The sequence below is a fragment of the Tupaia chinensis genome, unplaced genomic scaffold, assembly GCF_000334495.1.
Source record: "Tupaia chinensis unplaced genomic scaffold, TupChi_1.0 Scaffold138666_1, whole genome shotgun sequence".
Classification (NCBI taxonomy): Eukaryota; Metazoa; Chordata; class Mammalia; order Scandentia; family Tupaiidae; genus Tupaia; species Tupaia belangeri.
Window position 1 is genome coordinate 731,899 of NW_006198558.1, and position 12,177 is coordinate 744,075.

Consider the following 12,177-nt stretch of genomic DNA (forward strand, 5'->3'; position numbering starts at 1 on the left):
TGCACATGTACCTAGCGTGTTCCTCATGCTGCTGGGTCCGGGACTTGAACCATGTTTTTGGCCATGTGGGATCCAGCCGTCCTCATGATTCACCACTGGCTGGCTCTCTTTGGAAGTTTTTAAACCCATAGTGTGGTTGCTAGTTATTGTAAGAAGTGGGAATTCTGAAATTCACATGATTAGGATTTAAGAACACGTGCAGATTCTGGCAAGGTGGTGTCAATTGTGTCATTGTTTTTGAAGCTCTTCAGATCACTCTGTAAAAACAGTGAAACTGGAATAATAAAACTAAGATTCATGAAAGAGTTTACACCAACTATAGGTGACGAGCAGTTTTTATTAAATTTAAAATACTTAAATTTTAAATTTTTATTATTTTCTTATTTTTTGACATTCAATCACTGTATATCTTTACAATATATAAAATGAATTTTCCCAGCATGAATACATTGTGTTAGCCCAGTAAAAGAAATTACCATACACATCAACATTGACAGATAATTATCCATTTTTAGTTTTTGTCCATTGAATGTTTTGCTGCTTCCCTCCCCCTTAATTCCCACCCCACTCCCAGCACTACTTTTCACCCTCCTCCCATACTCTCTCTGGTATCTATAGTTGCTTCCCGTGCTTTTCATGCCTTCCAATCTTTCAGTTTCTGTCATCGAGTACAGACATTCAGTATAAAGTGGAGATACACAGTACCCCTCTTTCATAGTCTGGCTTGTTTTTCTAGTGTTAAGTCTGCCATATCTGTCCACTTTCTATCAAATGCCATGGTCTCATTTTTATTTTATTTAATGGCTGAGTGGTATTCCATAGTGTATATGTGTCACTTTTCAATCCATTTTGGATATTTGGGTCTATTCTATGTCTTAGCAATTGTGATGAAAGCTGTAATGAACATGGATATACAAGTGTTTTTCTGACTGAGTGTATTCCTATCCTTTGGGTAGATACCCGGGAGTGGAATTGGTGGATCATATGGTAGTTCTGTTTGTAGGTTTTTCAGGAACTTCTGTGTCATTGTCCACAGTGACTGTACTAATGTACATTTCCACCAACAGTGTAGGATCCCTTTTTACCATAGCCTCGCCAGCACTTATTTTTTATGTTTTTTAATATTAGCTTCTGAATGGGATTACGTGGTATCTCATTGTGGTTTGGATTTGCATCTCCCTTATGATAAGGGATGTTGAACATTTTTTTCATATGCTTCGGCTATTCATATATCTTCCTTGGAGAGGTGTCTGTTCAGCCCATTTTGCCATTCTTTTAATTGGATTGATTTTTTTTTTCAGGTTAAGTTGCTTGAGTTACCTGTATGTTCTGGTTATCAGTCCCAGGGATAATTCACAAATATATTTTCCCATTCCAAGGATTATCTCTTCACATAATGGATCTTGATTGCCATCTTTAGAAACACAGAATTTCACCCCAGGTCTGCAGAGCATGGCTCAGCGTCCTTTGCATTGTAACAAGGCGGGATGCACCAAGCTCATCGACAAGCATTTCTACAGTCCCTGAATGTGTGCAGATTACCCAGGACCTTAGCATCTGTGCAGGGGAGGCCAAAGAAAGTGTGGAGACCTATGGACCTGAGATTGGGAGAATCCCCAAATAGCCATGAGGAGCTCAAAATCTCAGCGATCCAATTTGAGAACAGTCATTGAAACTGGGAGTGGTTTGCACCTCCAGTGGGTGAATGTGAGGGGTTTGCAGCAGGTCCTGCAGAGGCTGGAGCAGTCAGCACTCTAGGAACTCCCCAGGTAAACCCTATATTGAGGAACAGGGTCAAGACGGGAGCTGGGACAGGTACAGGAGAGACAAAGAAAAGAGAAAGTCCAACTGAAAAAGAACAGAGCCGGGAGATCTCTGATAGGAAATGTTATCTTTTGAACACTTGACAAAATCGACTGAAAAAAGAGCTTGAAAGCCCTAATTAAAAACTATCCTATTGAAGTTTACCTCAAGAAGTTAAAAAAAACCATTTCATATAAAAATGAATGAGCAGCAGAAAAAAATGAGATAAAATGTTGTACAAAATTAAAATAGAAAGTGAGGTGTAGAATGATTTGCCTACAAAGAAGCCATATCACAAAATCATGTCCATAAAACATTAAAATTGTGTTTCCAAACATGTTTAAGAAAATAAGGTATGCAAGCAAAACATGATAGAGAATTAGAAAAGCTGAGAAGTTAAATGAGAGAACTTAGGAAAGGATAAAAAATCCAATCATTTCAAATAAAGAAAGTAGGAACATAAGAATTCACATAACAGATAATGTCTAAAGATAAACAGAAAATGAACAGGAGAAATATTTAAAAAAATCAAAACAAGGACAAGCTGGTGGTGTGGTTAAAATGGCTGGATCCCACCTGGCTGACAGTGCAGTTCAACTGGACCTGGTGGCCTGAATAGTATGCTAGGTTCAGGACCAGCAGTTAGCATAATAGCTGTCGCTGGACTCCCACGTAGTCGACCGTGGTTCTTGTCCCAGACCTGGTGGCTTGAAACTCACGCCGGGCGAAATCACCCCCAGGGGGCTGGCCATGCTGCAGTCTCTTTTCTTCCATTCTCTTCTTGGGATTTTGGGTGTGTACTTACACACACCCAGGGTGATTTTCAAGCCACCAAGTTTGGGATTCTAACCATGCAGTTGGCCATGTGGGATCCAGTTGCCTTAACTTCTGTGCCTATATCTGTGCTAAATTTAATAATGACAAAGATAAAATGAAAAAGTACCAACAGTGGCCAGGTGAGCAAAGTAGCCGAGTTTGAGCTGGTGGGATTGGGCTGTGATGGACAGGAGAGCAAGTGCCTTGTGCAAGGCAGCAGCAGGTACCATCTCCAGCAGATTGGGGGTGGACAAAGCGTGCTCGCAGGAAGGACTGAAACCATGCTTTTCGAGAGGAGTGAAATTCTGTGTGTGTGACCTTTCACAGTTTTTAAACATTTACAAGCAGTTTAACAAAACAGGACTAAGTCATGACATCCCATGTGGGTTAAATAACACACGTGTGTTTCTGTTTGGTTTTTGGGCAGTGGTCGTAGCTTCTTGAACTGTAAGCTCTTTGAGGACAGGAAGCTGCTGCCACATAGTGGTGACATGGACTCAGCACATTTGTGAGGGTGAAATGAAATGATGTGTACAGATCACTTCTCTTGCTGGCAGATGTGTGAGCACTCAGTAAACATTTGCAGTATGCTATGCAGGGCACCTCTATTTTTAAGTAAGGGGCAGTACCCATTCTTGTTTTGAAATCTCTGTTTATTGTTTTCTAGTTCTTCCTTCCTAAGTACCTCTCAATTTTTCCATATCATAATTTTTAAAAACAGACTTTGCTGGGGTCAGGAGATGTCATAATGGTTATGTTGCTGGACTCCTATATAATTGAACTTGGTTCGAGTCCCAGACCTGGTGGTTTAAAACTCATGCTGGGCACATGTGCATGTATGCCCAAAATCCCAAGAGGAGAAGGGAGGAGAAGGGATTGTGGTGTGGCCATCCTTCCTGGGGGGTGATTTCCTGTTCTCTGTCTTTCTCTATTACTTTGGTGAGCGTACACACCCTATAGCAAAAACCTCAGTAAAACAACAACAGCAACAAAAAAATCCCCCCAGGCTTTGCAAATTATAAATAAAAAAATAATAATTTCTTTAAAGACAAACTTTGTTGTTTAGAATAATTTTAGATGACCTTTGTAGACAATACAGTGAATTTCCTTTATACCCTGTACCAGTTCCCCCCATTATGAACATCTTTTTTTTTTTTCCTCTGAGGACACCTTCCACATTTTATTTACATTTTTAAGACTAATTTTAATCTCAGAATCACATATCTATACACCTATTTCCTTTTTGTTGACTTCACTTCAACTTAAATGCATGGTTTGTTAAACAAAACTGTAAACAAATATTTACCATGTCTGTGACATGTAACACACAGGAACAGCTTTTAACAGAAATTCGATACACCCCTCCCAACATTTTTTTATGATAAATACAGGTATCAGAACAATCCTGAACATATTTTTGATACTACTAGTGGTCAGCACCCACACTGCTTCAAAAATTAACACAATTTGTGACAATATTCATTGTGCCTGCTCCCTTAACCATTTCGACTGCAGCTCTTTCACTAAGCGAGATGGATAAAGCGTGCCATTGCTGCTTTTCCTTCTTGAGATTTTTTACTTTTCAGAAACACACGTGCTTACACCACTGCCATCTGACACTTCTTGCCATGCTTTTATCTTGAAAACTCGGATTCTATTTCGAGTACTCCAGGCTTGCGTTGAAATGACAGCGCCTTAACAAGAGAAAAAATATTGTGCTGCATTTTCCCTCTCGTTCCCTGAAAACGTAACGGGTGTACAGATATTAAATATATTCTTACAAATGTCCGGTCATGTTTACCAGCTGGAATTATTTTACTTAATGTGGGTATTTGCATTGTGATATTTAATTAGACATTTGTATGAGTAGATGGTTGTTGATTTAAGACAAATGTGAGAACCTCTAAAATGAATTGTTGTGTTTGTCCTTCTGGTGGCTGTGGAAGCTTCATATTTTTTTTGGACGTCATTAGATGTCGTAGCTCTTGAAGGACGATTTTAATGCTGTAAGAGTTTTGCCATTTTGCTAATGCTGGTATGCTCCGTGCATCCACCATCCCACTGGAATTATTTATTCCATTCATATTAATTTTTGTTACGAATCTAGCTGATGGAAGAGCTTCTGGGTATTTAGGTCCACATTCCACTTTCAGGCTATGTATTCTGTTTTTATAATTTGTCCTTCGTGGCCCAATAATGATGCTTGTCTACCTTGTAAGTGTCATATCTTCATCATCTTCAAGGCCCCAGCTAACTGTACCATCGCATACTCCTTTTTGTTCTTCAAGTTCTTCCAACAAGCGAAAATTACGAGGAACTGTAACTCCTGTGAAGACTGCCATCTTCTCCTGCAGCCGGACGCAGCCGCCCACACCCCATTATGAACATCTTAAGTAAACATGGTACATTTGTCAAGATTAATGAATCAATGTTGATGTTTTATTAGTAACTACAGTAGAGACCATACTTTATTCAGATTTCCTTGGTTTTTACTTAATGTCCTTTTTTTGGTTGGTTGTTTCAGAAACCCATTCAGGATACCACATTAGGTTCAGTGGTCATACCTCCTTTGGCTGTGACGGTTTGACTGTCTATGTTTGGGATGATCTTGACAATTTTGAAGAGTACTGGTCAAATAGTTTGAGGAATATCCCTATATTGGGATGTTTTTTTTCTCATGATTAGATTGTGATTCTGTTTTCAGGGTGAAGACCACAGAGATAAAGTCATTTTTATGCCACGTCATATCAAAGAACATACCGTCAACAAGACTTTTCACTGTTGATGTTGACATTGATTGCCTGGCTGAGGTGGTGTTAGTCATTTCTCCACAGTGAAGTAACTCTTTTTTTCTTTTTAAACTGTAGTGGCATATGCATTCTCTGGAGAGAGACAGTGAGAGGGAAAGTGAGGAAATCACCCACCTGGGGTATGGCCTTACCACATTCCCTTCTTCATTCTCCTTTTGTATTTTGGGCACACAAGCACACACATACACGTACTGGGTGTGTTTTCCAGGCCTGGTGGGTCCGGGACTCAAACCACAGGAGTCAGCCATGTGGTATCCAGCGCCTTAACCACCATGCCACCTTATAGGTGTAGGCCATACTCTCCAAGTGGGAAGTTATGTTCAACCTTCTTGAGGGTATAGTATCTACATAAATAAATCATTTGGAATTTTTCTGCATAGATTTACTCTAGGTTCACCTTTTATATTTTCTGCCTCAGTTTTAGAATTAGCCATTTCTCCAAGGAGCCCTAATTCCTTTTAATGGAGAAAGGCATTTAAAACCAAGATTAGGCACCAGAGGGCTTCTTGATTACTGGATTGTTGCTGCTTCTAGGCCCTCTCAGTTGAGAGCTAGGAAAAAATGTGTGTCTATTAACTCATGTATGTATTTATACACACATATCCATAAGTGCTTCTGTATGTACCACCTGTGTCTACATTAAGACAAACATGAATTTACCGTGTTTTCTCCGACTCTGATCCACGATCGCCTCCCGTGCTTACCTGCCAATTCTTACTCCATTAGTGAGCAACATGGCTCCTCCCTGCCCCCATCTGTTTCATGTAAGTGCTCATTTCCAGTGCACACGTGCGGTAGGATTAGGACCTGTACCACTGTGGGGAACAACCTTATCAACTCAAACCTAGCATTTATGTCTGTTTCCTTTGGCTTTGGTTTTGCTGTGGACGCCCCTCGTTCCCAAAGTGCTTAGGTCAGCACCCTGTTCCCGCATTCCCTTCAGGGACTTTGTTTCATACATTTTAATACAGTTACATCATTTTGGTCACATTCTGCATTCTATCCTAGGATTAGCTTGGCTTCCTAAATGACTTTTCAAATGTGAGTACGTTCAGGTTTTTTGTGCTGTAAATCTCAATGGGGTTTGACACATACATACAATTATAGTATACAGAATAGTTTCATCACCAGAAAACAGTTCTTCGGGTTTTACCTATTCAAATCTCCCAGCTTTCCCCCAAGCTCTGGGCAACAACGGACTTTTCTCCTCTCTCTGTAGTTGTGGCTTTTTCAGATGTCATCAAGATGTAATCATACAGCATGTGATTTTTCAGACGGATTTCTCTCACTCAGCAATACATATTTAAGATATGTCTCTGTCTTTACATGGCACGATAGCTTGTTTGTTTTTATCACTGAATAGTAGTCTATTGTATAGATGCACTTATGCATACATTGCCTACATAAGGGATATTGGTTGATTCCTATCATAATTTTTAATAAACAAAGTAATCATAATTTAGAAAATCAAAAGAGAAATTAATATTTTTTTCTTACTAAGAAAAATTTGTTTTCCCATTATAGAAGTAACATGTGAGGGAACTACAGTGATTGTAAACATGAGTTTAAAGCAGATGGCAGTGTGTCTGAGCTGAGTCCTTGGCAAGGGCATAGCATTTCTGAGCCTCTGTTTCTCTTTCTGTAAGATGGGATTAGTGATAGTGTCTCCCGGTAGTTTCTTGTGAGGACTGAATAAGAAAGCTCCTGTGGGATGTGGTCTCAAATGTTAGGCGTGTGTGCACATCTCCTCCCACTCTGCCCAGACACCCTTTTTTCTTAAATTTCAGCTTTACTAAGATTTAGTTTGCTAAGTATATAATTATTTGTTTCAAAAAAACAATGTATTTAACTTTATTATTACTTTAAAATTTGGAGAGAGAGTGAGAGAAGGAGTGAGAAAGCAAGCTGCCAAGTTGGGATTTGAACCACAGTTAGCCATGTGGGAGTCCAGTGCTTTAACCACCATGCCACCTGTCAGCCCAGTATGTAATTCCATTTAAGGTGAGACACTTTTTTTTTTTTTTCCCCGAGAGAGAATGAGGCAGGAGGGAGAAAGAGAGGTAGGTATTTTTGACAAGTTCTCTCCAGGTCCTGAAGCTCCTGCTCCAGCCTTGGGCTAGCTAAGACTGCAGGCATGTGCTACCTACCACACCCAGCCTGTTCAGGTTGGCTGGAACTGAAGCCTCGCCTCCTCTGTGGCCTTAGCCTACGAAGTCTTGCTCTCCCTCTTGTAAGGCATCTGGGCCTATAATGAGAAACTTTAATGCTGACACTTTCTTGATCTCTTTGGAACATGTCAAAGGTTTTCATACAGATACACACAGAAGAAACATACACATCTCATTATAGAAATTCCGCCTTTGTCTGCCCAGGTATTGCGATCTGGCGATGTGATCTGTAGTGAAGCCCCTTGAAGAAGGGGCGTGTGTGGGAGCAGAAGCTGGCGGGCTATGTCCACCACCATGTTCTTTCCTTTCACCCAAGGTCAGAAATGTTTGCAACTTGCCCACTTGCAGTGATGGAGGACAGAGGTTTGAAAAAGAATTTCGAAGAACAGGATGAGCCCAGGAAGATGCTCTGGCAACCGTAAGGAGCAGAGCCTGGGGTTCGGAAGAGTTAGGAGGGCACTGCCCTGGGAGCATGGGGCCCTGGGGATTGCCAGCAAACTGCAGGGCCAGCGAGCCGTTTCCGAGGTCTTCCGTGTGTCGTGCCAGCAGGTGGCAGTGTGGTTCTTTGGAGAGAGCAGGCCCCGCCAGTCGGCTGAGGAAGCGAGCTGGCTATGAAGTACGACCTGGGGAGGACACTCACGAACTTTTCTTCCTGATAAGGAGGCTGGCGTGCGGCTGCCGCTGCGTGTGCTCTCAGGGTCATTGTAGCCAAGCCTTCACTGCAGTCAGGCACACAGGGCGGGGTTCATTTAACGAAGATGGATTGAAATGCCGGCTGGAATGGGACCCTCAGGTGCGATGGGGGCAGAAAGGTGCATCCCGTGAGCCCTATACAGACTGTGCTTCATGGACATGACGTGTCCGAAGGCAGCCATATTACAGTGGAGTGTATGATGCAAGTGAATCAGGGGTGAGGCTTCTGTAGAACGTCTCTAGAGTCCCCAGGTTGGGTCCCAGTGCTGCGCCCTATTGGTACATCTGGTGCCTGGCTCCGACTTATCAGCGCTGTGCGAGTGCGTTGCATTAGAGCCAACCGCCTCCTCCTGCCTCTGTGCCCGCCGGCTGCCACGTCCCAGCCTCTCTTCCCAAGGACAAGCTCGCCTCCTTTCCCTTGCCCTCTGGGACCAGGGCGGTGCTGACTTTCCTCTGTCTTTGTTTTGTCTTAAACAGGAAGCTCGCTGTGAACTCTCTAGCAGATATGTGGTATGGAACAGGTTTAGAGATCAGATGTACAGACTAAGGACTAAAGTTAATTGTGCTGCACTAGGCATTTCTGTTAAGTATATTTTAGCTGCTCTTGACACACGGAGGGTAACTATATGAGGTGGTAAGTCCGTTAATCTACTTGGCTATAGTAACTTCTACTGTCTAATGAATTCCATACCATCATGTTATAAGCCAAATATACACACAATTTCTTTTCAAAAACTAGGAGAGGGCTAAGGTCTCGCCTCTCTATTTTTTCTGTTTCTTATTTAAACAAAAGCGTTGTGTTGTAATATGACTAGATGTTTATGTTCATTCTGACCCCAGACTCCCTTTCTGTTCTGTGTGTGTTGTTTTTTTTACTCTGTAGCCCTAGGCAGTCTGGTTAGTTTAGTGGTTTGGAGCTCAGCACCAAAAAGATCAAAATGTTTTGTTGAAACTGTTAGAGGAAAAAAATTATTCAATGATATTTGTTGAAGTACAGTAAGGAAAACTTGATTTAGGGCAATTGTGATAGGTTAAGGACCACTGCAAGTGGGTCCTGTAAGAGGGGCGTGAGATTGGTCTCAACTCTGCATGAAGCCTGGGGAAGGGGAGATTTATAGCCAAGGAGCTGGGCACCGGATAGAAAGTGAATAAACAGAAACCAAAACATGAGGGACAAGGGGGATTCTGGGTAACCTGGCCTAATGGGATCTTTGCAGAAGACAGGCCAAGGTGATCAGAAATCCCTTGTGGGGTGGTGGAAGACGAGGAACCTGATCATTTATTGAGAGTGATCAGATATAAAGGGAGGGGGTGGTTCTTGCTGAACTGACTTAGCATGGATCTTTGCTAAAAGTGGAGTTTTACAAGAAAGCACACAGGCAGGTCTAGGAGAAGATTCAGAAGTCTGACTGACGTTTCACGAAGCAAAGACTCTTTGTCAAGACTTTAAGTGATCCAACGAGTTTCCTTTGTGCCGTGACCATGGCCAAGACCTTTGAGCTTGGCTTCATTGTCATAATGTCCTGGGTTCATTTTCTCTTTCCCAACTCTTCAGTGGAAACACCAGTCCCTTCAGAACCAGTCATGCCCAGGCTCTAGAACCGTGCCCATCCTCCTGTCAGGCTGAGTGCAGAGCTGATTCTGAGTCCTCCTTTTGCCAGTCCTGTTTTCCCCTTGGGATCACTTCTTTTATTTATCTATTTATCTATTTATTTTTTTAAAATTATTTTTTATTTAACTTTATTTATTATTGTTTTTCATTTTGATCAGAGAGAGAGAGAGAGAGAGCGAGAGAGAGAAAGTGAGAAAGGAAGCTACCAGGTCTAGGATTTGAACCATGGTCAACCATGTGGGAGTCCAATGGCTTTAACCACTATCCTACCTGCCGGCCCATATTTATTTTTATTTTTAAAATAATTATTATTAACTTGATTATTTATTCATTTTAATTTGACTACCATGCCACCTACTGGCCCCCCCCTTGTATCTATTTTTAAGAAAGCACCTGAGCTTCGAAACTATCCTCCTTGCCCGAGTCCAGCTTTGGTTTCCTGCTCAGGCCTCTGGTGGCTCCTGGACTCTGAGAGGGCAAAGGCACTTACCTGGCGGGGTGGAGCATACCCACCACTTACTAATCTGCAGTGTGACCTTGGTTTTGTTTCTTGGCTTCTCTGAACTGCACTTTCTTCCTTTTTTTTTTTTTTTTTGGTCATAGGGCATGTGAGCTCACCAGAGAGAGACAGAGAGAGTTAATGAGAAAGAAAGTGAGAAATCACCTCCCAGGGAGCATGGCCATGCTGCAATCTCTACTCCTCCATTCTCCTCTTGAGATTTTGGGCATGTATACACACGCCCAGTGTGATTTTCAAGTCATTGGGTCTGGCTCCTCTTCCTTTCTTAAAAGGAGTGGGAGTGGCTGGGAGTACTGCCTTGTCCAGAGCAGACACTGTGTGGATGTTAGTTCTCCTTCTCCACCTTCCTTGTCTTTGTAGCCCTGGGGCCTGGAAGTCCCAGTCTGGTTGATGCCAACCATTTGCTTGAATATCTATGTTGTTTTCACCCCCAGTCTACAGTACCTCATGTTCTTTCATACCTGCTGGGCCGCTCACCTTTTGCTGGTCTCTCCAGAGGGGCCACCAGCCTGGACCCCCACTTCTCATCCCCTCTCCAAGGCCACTGCTCTGTCATTGTGTTTGTGTGTTGCCGCCTGCCCCCAGGGATTACTTCTGGGTTCAGATCTCTGACCTGACCAGTGCACTTCCTACCGTTCTCATCCAAGGGAGTCACGAGACACACTGCCTCCCCCTGCAGCACTGGACTCAGTGGCAGCCTGGTGTGGCAAAGCATGGATGAATCAGTACAGCCTAGCCCCAGCCTGGGCACGTGGTTCACAGAGCATCTGAGAAGGCAAGTGGATTGCTACAAAGAACAGAACCAAGCACACACACACACAATATTAGAAACACACACGCAAAAATATTAGGAACATTTGGGTCTGTGGGATGGCTGTAAAGATTGACATAAAAGTCTCCACAATGTGCAAATATTGAAGGCAGAGTAATAGCAAATACTTATTCTACCCAGCATTTCCTAAGTGCTGGGTCCTCTCCTAAGTGTGACATACGTTGTTTTATTTAACCAACAACTCTATGTTATTAATAGTCTAATTTTTAAAATTTGGCACAATAACTGTATATATTTATGGAGGTACAGCATGGTTTTTGGTACATGAATACAATGTACCATGTTCAAATCAGGAAAAATTAGCATATCCATCACCTCTAACATTTTTCATTACTTTGTGTTGGAAGCATTTAAATCCTCTTTTCGTGGGGCCAGCAGATGACGTGGTGGTTAAGATGCTGGACTCCCTGGGACCAGCAGTTAGCGTAATGGCTATGTTGCTGAACTCCCATGTAGCTGACCGCGGTTCGAGTCTTGGACTCGGTGACTTAAACTCACGCTGGGCATGCATGCGTGCCCAAGATCCTGAGAGGAGAATGGAGGAGAAGGGATTGTGGCATGGCCATCCCCCCAGGGAATGATTTCTCGCTTTCTGTCTCTCTGTCTCTCTCTGTCTTTCTGGCGAGTACATGTGTCCTAGAGCAAAAATCTCTCAAAAAAAAAAAAAAAAGGTGATGTTGGACTCCCACATGGCTGACCATGGTCTAATTTTACTGTAAAGAAGCTAAAGCTGAGAGAAATGAAATGGCTTGTTAAGGTTGCACAGCTAAAAACTGGTGGAACTAGGAATTTCATCTGGCGGTCTGACACTGGAAGCTGAGAGGCAATGCAGTGTCCCCTCCGCCCACCAGGCTGACCTCACGTGGGCAGCTGCCATTCACAGAATTGGACATACCAACTCCTCAAATAATCTGGATGTGATG

General features: G+C 42.6%; 1 pseudogene; it reads right to left on the reverse strand.

Annotated features, from left to right (window-relative positions):
- Nucleotides 1-4,469: 4,469 nt before the first annotated feature.
- LOC102488624 (ubiquitin-conjugating enzyme E2 variant 2 pseudogene) lies at nt 4,470-4,983 on the reverse strand (annotated as a pseudogene).
- Between the last annotated feature and the right edge of the window lie 7,194 nt (nt 4,984-12,177).